A 12,866-nucleotide genomic window follows, 5' to 3' on the forward strand; every position below is an offset into this window, starting at 1 on the left:
AAAACACCGACCAGGTGTATTGCTGATGAATGCAGAAAAACACTTTTTGAAATGTACCAACTTTTGACTTGGACGTACATGTACTTGTGTTTACACGTGTGTTTACTATACGCATTGCAGGCAAAGTCTGCCTCGATTGACGTCACAAAAGGGGTAGGCGGAGTCAGCCCACCAAACAACTTTATATATTTTTTAAACATATAAATCGTGATAAACAATTACTACAAAACATTGTTTTAATGTTCGTAAGCATATACTCTTATGTTTGAAAGAAAACAAATTCTATTTCCAGGTGACTTTAAGTAGTGATTAACTTACTTGCATGATGGGCAGAAATAGATGACGGTTTGTCCTTCATCAGCTGATCGTGTTTGCCTGGTGTGGCAATGAAGTCCATCGTGACGGCACTTGGCACATGCCCTGTCAATCTGAAACCAGACCAGATACAAAAATGAAATTAAGAAGTGATGAAAAATAACCAAGCATTGATAATACGCCTAAAAGGTAGGGCCCTGCGAACCTTCTCCAGCAATTTTAAACAAAAGTAAAGCTTGTACAAACTTAAAACTTACTATGTACATAGGCAATAGTGAGTAGAAGAAACCGCCAGTTTTTGGGAATGATGACGTCATTGATGACGTCATGACAGGGTTTTTAATTTTGAAAAATGACCATTTGCTTGTTGCTGTATCTCAACGAATATGAGTGCTATGATGTTCATACTTGGGCATCAGATAGATAAAGACTTGGACAACATTTGAAAAGTTAACGCCAAAATCGTATGACCTTAACTTCCAGTCGTTACTCTGGGTTAACGTCCGTCGATATATCGAAAATACTAAAAAACTCGATATTTTTTTGACATCGAAATCGCCGATGTCACTTTTATAATCATATCGTAATATCGGATTTTCGATATATATCGAAAATTTCGATGTTTTGAAAATTTCGATGTTCCTAAATGATATCGAAAATACCAAAAGAGTGGGACTGTCCGATTATTTAAAAGAAATCTGTGTTTGAGTATTAGAAAAGCCGTCGTCGTTATGTAGTTTCATCATTTTGAGTTGCCCTATTAAATAAAATACGTTTTACAACCAAGTATGTCTGCATGTTCTTTGTGTTTTCGCCATCAGCCGCCGGCCCGCCGCTGAAGTTCACGACCCCGCGGCGAGCGCACGGTAAAACCTCAAAAGAAACCGCCGCTGCTGCCCTAGCCTATCGGCTGTTTAAAATGCAACTTCCCATTGTGCATGTGATCAAAATCAATGCGTCTTCATCACAGCATTATTGACTTTGCAAAAATACCCTGCAACTTATATATAGAACAACAAACCTGTGAAAATTTAGGCTCAATCAGTCATTGAGTCGAAGAAAATAACGGGAAAACCCCACCCTTGTTACAGCAGGTTTTGCCGGCCGTGTCATCAAAGCATTTCATGAAACAATATTATTTCAAGAGAAGTCTTTCACCATTACCTTCTGTAAACCCTGTAAGTTATTTGTAAATCTGTGAACTGTTAATTTTTTTTCTGTTCCGAAAGTGTCCAATGGCTTTTAACTTAATCTGCCCATAGCAAAACAAAACAAAACAAGGAAGAAAACAATCTTACGTTATACAGTAAAATAATCTTTCTATCAATCCAAGGTATCGTAATGGCGTCATTTTGGTCAAATAAAGCCTACACGTTGTGTTGTTTTTGGTAAACAAGCTAACATTTGCGAGGAACTATATGCTTCGCAGACCACGCTGTCGGCGGCTTTTGCGTGCGTACCAGCGAAGACTATGCTGTTGTACGGTTTCAGCGTGCACACCAGCGTGTATGGTTATTGCAATTCAGGGGGAAAACCCGTTTGCCCAAGCGTGCGCAGACACATGCAGTCTTTGGTCAAGGCGGTATCGCGTGATGCACTGCGTTATTTCGACAATAGAGGGCGTTCTAGCATTCAATGTTTCTTGCCTTTGCAAAGTAAAAAGACTACGAGCCTTTATTGGAGACTATGTGACTGCATGCTGCGTGCGTTGTATATTGTGTTTGCTGAGTGGTAGGTCTGTGTTTTGCGGGACTTTCTAGTGATTTTTTTTCGATGATTATCTCAACCATTTTCAACCGTAAAGGTAGTCCGCGCGCCCGTCGGACAACTTGATAGACACTTCTACGTCAATGCATCGGCAACTGACACCTTAATGTCGGCGAGTCACGCAACTCACAAAGGCTCTGTGTCATTTTGAGACGGCCAATCATGGCCAATCACGAATCGAGAATTGTGGTGAGCGTTCACCAATTGGCCAAGCCAGCGGTAGCGGCGATCATACTTTGTTGTAAAACCAGAAATAATCGGGGCGGGACTACGCAATCTGAATTTGTTTGGACTACAAACAAGTTCGGGGGATCAGACAAAAACAGGTTGAAATGTAACCCTATTAAACTGTCAGTCTATGGTATATATATTTCTACCTCCATGAGTATACTAAGTGCTGTTTTTAGGCTTCCATCTTGCGCGCGGGAAATACTCGATATATCGAGTATACTCGATATTAAATTTTCGATATATCGGTTATGGGAAAAAACCGACATCGACGGACGTTACTCTGGGTCAAAGTTCGCCTTCGCATTTTTCATCAAAAAACAACTTTTGAGCTTTATTAAGCAAAAGTAAAGCTTGTACAAACTTAAAACTTACTTTGTACATAGGCACTAGTGCGTAGATGAAACTGCCACTTTTTTGGATTGATGACGTCATTGATGACGTCATGGCAAGGTTTTTAATGTTGAGAATTTACAATTTGCTTGTTGCTGTATCTCAACGAAGATTGAAGCTATGATGTTCATATTTCAGCATCGGATAGACAGAGACTTGGAGAACATTTGAAAAGTTAACGCCAAAATCGTAGGACCTTAACTTCTGGGTCGTTACCCTGGGTCAAAGTTCGCCTTCGTGTATTTTACATCAAAAAAACAACTTTTGAGCTTTTAAACAAAAGTAAAAGCTTGTACAAACTTAAAACTTACTATGTACATAGGCAATAGTGGGTAGAAGAAACCGCCACTTTTTGGGAATGATGACATCATTGATGACGTCATGACAGGGTTTTTAATTTTGAAAAATGACCATTTGCTTGTTGCTGTATCTCAACGAATAGAAAAGCTATGATGTTCATATTTCAGCATCGGATAGATAAAGACTTGGAGAACATTTGAAAAGTTAACGCCAAAATCGTACGGCCTTAACTTCCGGGTCGTTACCCTGGGTCAAAGTTTGCTTTCGTGTATTTAACATAAAAAAAACAACTTTTGAGGTTTTAAACAAAAGTAAAGCTTGTACAAACTTAAAACTTACTATGTACATAGGCAATAGTGAGTAGAAGAAACCGCCACTTTTACGGAATGATGACGTCATTGATGAGGTCATGACAAGGTTTTTAATGTTCAAAAATTACCATTTGCTTGTTGCTGTATATCAACGAATATAAAAGCTATGATGTTCATACTCGGGCATCGGATAGAAAAAGACTTGGGAAACATTTGAAAAATTAACACTAAAATCGTACGACCTTAACTTCCTGGTCGTTACCCTGGGTCAAAGTTCGCCTTCGTGTTTTTTTTCAGCCAAAAAACAACTGTTGAGCTTATCTACGGCATAATTCAAAATTGAGATCGATTTGAACCTTGAAACTCAACAGATAGTTGAACCTTCAAAATGACGTCATCGGGTATTAAATAACAATAAAACAACGTTTAAAATTTGTAAAAATCATATGGCGCGAAAATTTTTGGGGGAATTCCCAACAGCGCTCTCTTTTTGCCCACCAAAGAGGGCGCTGTTGATTATCAAATCTGTGTACAGCATCAAGTGCAGGGGTGAGCTAGAATTTTAAAGGGCTTTCATAAGTTGCAAACAAAAAAACTTATGACAATCTCACACAAACATATTGCATTTGTGAAGAAACAAGGCGTTCAAAAGTGTGATACAAGTTTAACTATAAAATAACGACACATTGTATAAAAAACATCTTTATGGTTCAATGTTTTTGAACTACGTCATCACGTAACGTCCAACCGAACACCGTGTTTTTGTAATTAACAAAAAACACTATGTCTAGTTTGTTTTGTTTTTCAATGATTAATGGACAAAACATAGAAAGATGAAGTAAAACTGTGAAAGTTTCAGCAAAACAGATCTACTGGTTCTACTTGCTGAGAAAACAGAAAGAAGCAAAACCCTGGCACAGTAGCGATCAATCAATAAGAGGTAAAGATTTCGATACATCAACATATAAGGTTTGCTTTTTTTCCAAACTTTTCAAAAAAATTGGCCAGGGGTGTCCTTCCGGGTGGCGAACCCGATTTTCGCTCCTCTGTTTTCACAGGTAAAACATAAAACCTCTGAAATAAAACAAACCTTTTTGTATATCAAAATATTTGGGGGCTTCCGTTAGTTTTCAAATTTTACCTAATTTCAATCAAACACCGATAAAAAATTTACCAGGGGTTTCCTTACAGGTGGCGAACCCTTTGTTACTGAATTTCTGCTCTTCTGGTTTCAGAGTTAAAAATATAAAACCAAATATTGTGGGGCTTATTTTTCAAGACTTGCCAAATAAATCACCTAATATGAAGTGGCAAATTTTTCAATTAATAAACAGCAGTTAAAAAATTGGCTAGTGGTTTCCCTATGGGTGGCGAACCCATATCACTTAAGTTTGCTCTTCTAAAGAGTTAAATAAAAAACCTCCGATATAAAACTGTTTCTAACCAAATATTTGGGGGGGGGGGGTAATTTTCCCAAATTACCATATTATAAAAAAAATGACCATTTAAAATGAAGTGGTACTTTTTTCAATTAAACACAGTTAAAAAAATTACCAGCGGTTTCCCTACGGGTGGCGAACCCATATCACTGATTGTTGCTCTTCTTAAAGGTTAAATATAAACCTTCTGAAATAAAACAAATATTTCTAACCAAATATTTGGGGAGGGGAGAGGGTAATTTTCAAAAATTACCAAATTATAAAAAAAAAATCGCCTTTTAAAATGAAGTGGTACTAAACACAGTTAAAAAATTGGCCAGAAGTTTCCCTACGGGTGGCGAACCCATATCACTGAATGTTGCTCTTCTTAAGAGTTAAATATAAAACCTCTGAAATAAAACAAAACTATTTCTGACCAAATATTTGGGGAGGGGGAGGGTAATTTTCAAAAAGTGGTACATTTTTCAACTAAAACAGTTAAAACATTGGCCAGAGGTTTCCTTATGGTTGGCGAACCTTTATCACTGAATTTTGCTGTTTTCAGAGGGATAAAACCTCTGAAATAAAATAAACAAGTACCAACAAAGAACGTTGGGGTTGCTTTTTTTTCAAAATTTGCTTTTTTCTTTCAAACCATTTCATAATTGACCAGAGGTCCCCCTACAGGTGGCAAACCCTTTACACTGATTCGGTTTTGTGTCTTTCCTGAAGAAAAACAAAATGGTGAACCTAAATATTTTTGGAGTTATATTCTTCAAAAGAAACCATATGCAATAAATCACCTAATAAATTTCATCTATTGTGCATCTTTTTTTTCATAAACCAATTTTAAAAATTCAGAGTAATATAAATGTTGAAACCTCTGCAAGAAAAAATAAAAACAAAATGTTTTGATGGTTCTAGCAGGGGCGACTAAACAACAATAATGTACAAACATTTCTGTATGTAAACATCAAGATATAAACCTAAACAATTTGGACAATTCCTAAGACATGTAAGTATGGTGGCTTTAAAGGGACATCGCAAATATATATTGACGCCAATATTGACGCCAATATTTGCGACTTTTACCCCAAGTTGCAAATATTGACGCCAATATTGACGCCAATATTCACGACTTGGCCCAAAGTCGCAAATATTGACGCCAATATTCACGCCAATATTCACGACTTGGCCCAAAGTCGCAAATATTGACGCCAATATTGACGCCAATATTCACGACATGGGCCCTATGTCGCAAATATTGACGCCAATATTGACGCCAATATTTACGACATAGCCTCAAGTTGCAAATATTGACGCCAATATTCACGACTTGGCCCAAAGTCGCAAATATTGACGCCAATATTGACGCCAATATTCACGACATGGGCCCTATGTCGCAAATATTGACGCCAATATTGGCGCCAATATTTACGACATTGCCTCCAAGTCGCAAATATTGACGCCAATATTTGCAACTTGGGGTAAAAGTCACGAATATTGGCGTCAATATTGGCGTCAATATATATTTGCGATGTCCCTTTAAAGCCACCATATGTAAGATAAAACTCCAGTGTTTCACTCACCAGTGGTCCTAGGTCTTTCGGGTCGACGACCTCCTGACGACCTTCAACATTCTTGTGAGAGTTGAGATGCAGGTTATGAATGATAGACCACACCGGGTAATGCAACTGTAATGAGAAGGAAGACAATAAGTGACTTTTCATTCATTCAAAAAATGCTGTCTGTGCTATTAATTGGTAGTGATATAAAATATGCGGTCATCGCTGAGTGATACAAAGAAAAAAAAAAAACTGATAATATTAATAAAAACAACTTTACACAAGTGTTACAAGGAATGTAATTTTTATATCTTAAAAAAAAAAAGGGAAAAGATTCCGTATGGCGCCACCACTTTTTTATTCGAAATAAAATAATATAGTATCTAATTTACTAGTTGCGATAATCGTAACCCTCCATCCTCCCGACGGTCGGAGACCGGAGGGTTACGACACAAGACTGATATTATCGGTGTAACTAGCAGTTTTGACCAGTTTTTGCCAGACTCGTGATCAGATTCGTCCTTTTTTTCCACTTTCCAAAATCATGACAGACATTCTAAACACATGGAGTTGATCTTTATTGTATGACAACGTCATCTGGAACCCTTAAAACTACATCATGAAAATATTTGGCAGAAAAAACGACAAAAACTTACCAAAAGACTGACCGAATATATCCATAATCCATAGCGGGACCAACTAGTGATTTTGATGTCGCACTTGCTTGGCAACAACCAATCAGCGTGACCCAACCATCGATGTCGTATGCGTATCGGCCATTCCAGCTTGCAAACTCACCGCACTGTGTGTGTAAGCACCGATCCCCCGCACCGAGTGCGCAGCATGCAGGCATGTACATGTACATGTATTGTGTACACTTGCACACACACACACAACGTCAGGGTGTGTTTGGCCATGTGGGGGTATGGAGCAGCACACGGTACTTACGAGCTGTATAGTTTGTGCACGCACGATGTTCATACAGTACATGTACATGTACATGTACATGCCTGCATGCTGCGCACTCGGTGCGGGGGATCAGTGCTTACACCCACAGGCGGTGAGTTTGCAAGCTGGAATGGCCGATACGCATACGACATCGATGGTTGGGTCACGCTGATTGGTTGTTGCCAAGCAAGTGCGACGTTCAAAATCACTAGTTGGTCCCGCTATGGATTATGGATATATTCGGTCAGTCTTTTGGTAAGTTTTTGTCGTTTTTTCTGCCAAATATTTTCATGATGTTGTTTTAAGGGTTCCAGATGACGTTGTCATACAATAAAGATCAACTCCATGTGTTTAGAATGTCTGTCATGATTTTGGAAAGTGGAAAAAAAGGACGAATCTGATCACGAGTCTGGCAAAAAATGGTCAAAACTTCTAGTTACACCGATAATATCAGTCTTGTGTCGTAACCCTCCGGTCTCCGACCGTCGGGAGGATGGAGGGTTACGATTATCGCAACTACTAATTTACCTGATTAATATATCCCTTTTTGTAAAAATGAGTGAAAAAGTGGTGGCCCACGGAAAGTTATAACAAAAAAATAGTCAATATTTTTTGTCAACTACAAAATTATCAGTCACAGGTCATTTACATCATCAGATTCAAAGTCATTGAGCTGAATTTGCATTATTGTGTTTAATATTTAAAGTCTGAGTGTTGCGATCATGCATCAGCCTCCTCCCCCAACGCCTCCTTGACCACGTCCCGACCCGCCTACCCCTTTTATAAATAACGCACAAGTCAAGGGGGTTATCACACACAACTTTACAAGCTCCGGTTTCCACAATAAATATATATATTCCAAACTTACTTTTTGCATTTACTTTGTGAGCACATGTCTTGCACTTCATAACTACCGTTTCTTTTTCAGGAAACGGTAAAATGGAGCCAAATGCGGGCAAAATTCTCTCGAAGAAGCAAGTCACTCCTCTCCGTCCATGTTTTTGAGAAATTTTGATACCGCATGCGTTTCTGAATGGGACACACGTGATTTATCAAGCTCGACTTAATCTATACGTTCAGCGTTGAATTTGGTTTAGGGTATCTGACTAAGTATTTAAATAGGAATCGCGCCCTCTGTCGGCAGATTGTAGAGTCTCCCGCGTAAAGTTAATGAGCCTGCATTAGATGGTTAATTGATGCACTTGCTGGATGATTTTGATTAATTCTGGTTAAAAATACCACTCTATGAAAATACCAAGCGCAACAGGATAAAAAAAATAAATTAAACAAACAATATCCCCAAATACGAACCACACCACGAGAAATCCCTTCCAAATACTACTAATAATCATTATAGAACCGTCACAAAAGTTGTCACTCACAAAGATGCAAAAAAACAAAGAAATAATATTATTATATGATTTTGTTTAACCATGATAATGCTGGAAAATTGCCCCTCGCTATGTTTATGTTGAAATATGTTTATGTTGAAGTTGTCTTACCATGTGTGTCCTCAAATGCATTTTGTTATTTTTAACCACTCGGGTAATTTTACATAACAATAAAAAACAGTTATTTTAGAAAGTTGCTGCTGGGGGATTAGCGAATTGTTTTTGGTTTGAAGTTTCTAATTCTAGATTCGCTTGCAATTCTTTTAACTGGCATTCGGCGAGAGCAGACAAGTGAAGGAGACCGTTGCAAATACGCCTACAATAAAGCAATAACGTTTTGTCTCAAACTTCCATCCTGCCTGCGCCTCTTGAATTTCACCGACTCATGATTGTGTGTAGCAAATGTTCCCCAAATTTGAAAGGCAGTCGACACTATTGGTACATACTCAAAATAACTATTAACATAAAACCTTACTTGGTAACGAGTAATGGGGAGCTGTTGATAGTTTAAAACATTGTGAGAAACGGCTCCCCTCTGACGACGTAGTTTTCAAGAAAGAAGTAATTTTCCACGAAGTAGATTTCGAGACCTCGGATTTAAAGAATTTGAGGTCTCGAAATCAAGCATCTGAAAGCACACAACTTCGTGTGACAAGGGCATTTTTTTCGCAACTCGGCTGACCAATTGAGTTAAAACTAATACAGGTTTGTTATTTTATGCATAATATGCAGATACACCAGGTGAGAAGACTGGTCTTTGACATTTTACCAAACTAGTGTCCAGTGTCTTTAAATAACAGGTTGGTGACTTTAATACTTCTTTTGTGCCTTGTTGTGTTCCAAAGGTCATGGCTGACTCAACAATGCATCCCGTTGTAATTACCTGGCTTGTAATAAATCCAAAGATTCCTTTAATTTGAGCTTAATTGCAAGCATATGAAAACCGGTGAACAAGGGCAGGGCATGTAAATTAGTCTCGATTCGAGGCGTTCATTTTGTTGGCGTAGTCGCCGATATCGCAACACGATTTACTGGATAATATCCAAATGGTAAACTGATTGATCATGAAAGGCCCCGATGTCGGTTCCATTCACAATCCATTTATCAATTCTCGACTATGAGAATTACGGATTTATAGTAAACACATGTCATGACACGGCGAAACGTGCGAAAACAAGGTAGGGTTTTCCCGTTATTTTCTCCCGACTACGATGACCGATTGAGCCTAAATTTTCACAGGTTTGTAATGTTATAAAGTTGTGATACACGAAGTGTGAGTCTTTGGACAATACTGGTTAACCGAAAGTGTCCAATGGCTTTAAACAAGCACTTTATCTAACCAATTAAACCTATCAAGACAAAAGTGAACCTTGTTAAACAGTTTAGATGTTGTCACTGTGAGGAATGTTGTCTAGTTCTGATCATACTTAATACATGTCATTGGTAAAAATTGTGACTTTTGACATTTTGAAAGCTATTTTCCGAACATTAAAGCCATTGGACCCTTTCGGTACAGAAAAAAAGAAAAAAAGAAGGTATGGGTGTAAGACTTCTCTTGAAATATTAGTCTATGAAATGCTTTACTTTTTGAGAAAACGGTAAAACAATATAAATTCTCGTTAGCGAGAATTACGGATTTGTTATAAACACATGTCATGACACGGCGAATCGGGCGAAAACAGGAGTGGGTTTTCCCGTTATTTTCTCCCGACTCCGATGTCCGATTGAGCCTAAATTTCCACAGGATTGTTATTTTATATATAAGTTGTGATACACGAAGTGTGGGACTTGGACAATACTGTTTACCGAAAGTGTATAATGGCTTTAATAGTAATTGGTTTTAATAATCACACATAATTTAGAATGAATCAAATTTGTGTTTATTCAAATTCAATTCAATTCAATATTGCTTTATTTTCATATAAAAATACAAGACCAAATAAAAAGTCATAGACTAATGGCATTTGGTTTACAATAAAATCACATCAAAAAAATATGATGATCATGATGATTACTATTATTATTTTATAATTAATCTTTATCACTTTGAGAATATTGAAGGCATCATGATTTTCTCATTCAAGTATTTGATGAAGTCCTTTTGTACAGTACAGGATATAATACTATGAAGTTGTAATCATTATTTACACTAAGAAGTTACATATAACAATTTACCTTTGGGCAAACAGACTTGAACTGTGTGCTTTTTTTCATGCTAATCATACTTCAAAAAGTTGGAAACCATTTTAAAATACAAATGGAAATTTCCAAGACTGTATTATTGGGGGGGGGAGGTTATATAAAAAACCTGTCTTTTGTAAGTGTGTTATTTGTCTTGTTATTTTTGTTTAGTTAATTGTTATCGTTTATATGATTGATTGATTGATTGATTAATGTATGTATTTATCCCTTTATATTCTATTTATCTAATTTTTTATTTATTTTTTTTTTTTTTTGGGGGGGATGGGGGGTTGTATGTTGTAAAGAGTGTTTTGTAAATAGTTTAATAGTTGATAAATGTTCCCATACTTCAAAAATTCGGTTTAAAGTTGATCCAGCATTCATTTACAATATGAAACATCAAAAACATATTCGTACAAAAATACCCGTTATTGATCAAATTCAAAAATGACTTCCACCAATCATATAACCGAAATGCAATTAATATACTACATATGTGACTGGTTGAATCTTTAAGGGCTAAATCAAGAGTAGACACTGAACACCTCTTCAGTCTCAAGTTTCCAGAACCTTTTTGTTTAACTTGTAGAGTGGAGGACACAAAATTACACACTCTAAAGCCGACCTCAAGTCAACCTTACCTCAACAAAAAACAGTCGATGACTGACTTTTCAGGATCACACTTAGCCTGAGCTAATTGGGAACTTTTCAACCGGCGATTATTTACGACTCGAGCCGAACTGCGTGATTTTAAGACAATCTGAAACAGTCGCTGCCCGAAAAAAAATTAACAGTCGCAAGAATAGAACAACTTCAACTTGTAAGACTTGACGACAATCGGCAACCAATCTTAGGCGCTCGATCTCTCAGTTGTTGTGACCCGAGCATATTTTTGTCTGCATGTTGTCGACGGTTTGTTGTGGGCGCAAGAAAATCGTAGGTTGACCTGTGGTTGGCTTAAGAGATTCAAAATGTCTTCCATGGGGGTTTTTACAGTCTTTTTGCAGCATAAATAAGATTATAATCCACTACATCAGTATTAACAAAGTAACGGACTGGATAATACATGTATAACAAAAACACCTGATTTGGTTAAAAATAATTCCAAAAGAAAAAGGAAAACCACAAATAATGGTAGTTAGTATCTTGCTCAAGGACCCAAGTGTCTGTACCAGGACTCGAACCTACACCAGAGCTTGCGTCTCTTCTTAACCCCACAGCCACTACACCACCTACTCTTAAAATGATTAAAGGGATGCTGCAGTGAAATAAAATAAAACAGTTAATTTTGCTGTCATTTATTTCTAATATATGTATTGAACCTCAATAAAATGCGTTTCGTTTTTTCCCGACATATCTCACTTGCGTAATTAGCGAATAAGTCATGCCCCCCCCCTTTTGTGGACTGTTACCCCCCCCCCTACCATCGACATCACGTCGGGAATTCAAACATATCGTCAGCAAAAAGAGTCCTTTAGGGGCGGGGTGGGTTCCCCTAATCTCTTGAAACCCATTTTTAAAATAATTGCGCATTTAATAAAAAATAATACAAAATATTTCAGGTTTAAAAAGTCATGTTTAATAGTTTAAACTAGTTTCAAAAACACTGCAGCCACCCTTTAAACAAACTTACAAAATTTATTAAATTAAAATTGAAAGTTCAATAGCCAAACACCATTTACATTTCTCCAAAAAAAAAAAGAGCAAAAAAATTATGTTAAAATTTAAAAGCTGGAATTTGAGGACACGCTCACAAACTCCTGTTGCTTTTTTCAACTTCAACAATAAAAAAAAAAAAAACAAGCAAATATTTGAGCGTCTACAACAGTTCTAGGTTCGTTCTTGGAATAGTGAACATCTACACATAAATGACTTTATGGTGTGTTTCTTAAAAACTAGAATATAGGAATGAATAAATACTTTTCTAAAAACCTTTGTTTGAATTTCCATTTAATTGTATATGTACTGTTTTTGTTTTTTTAACTGAACTATTAACAATATAATATGAAAGCGGACATGATTATAAAAATCAGCTCTATATTCTGATGC

General features: G+C 37.0%; 1 long non-coding RNA gene across 1 annotated transcript; it reads right to left on the minus strand.

The window, feature by feature from the left end:
• Positions 1–388: 388 nt before the first annotated feature.
• On the minus strand, positions 389–8,152 carry LOC117292106. The gene is made up of 3 exons (XR_004519255.1): positions 8,114–8,152; positions 6,322–6,426; positions 389–428 (listed from the first exon to the last, which is right to left on the minus strand). It is a non-coding gene; the product is annotated as an uncharacterized LOC117292106 (long non-coding RNA).
• Positions 8,153–12,866: the final 4,714 nt, after the last annotated feature.

The sequence above is a fragment of the Asterias rubens genome, chromosome 7, assembly GCF_902459465.1.
Source record: "Asterias rubens chromosome 7, eAstRub1.3, whole genome shotgun sequence".
In the NCBI taxonomy this organism is placed as follows: Eukaryota; Metazoa; Echinodermata; class Asteroidea; order Forcipulatida; family Asteriidae; genus Asterias; species Asterias rubens.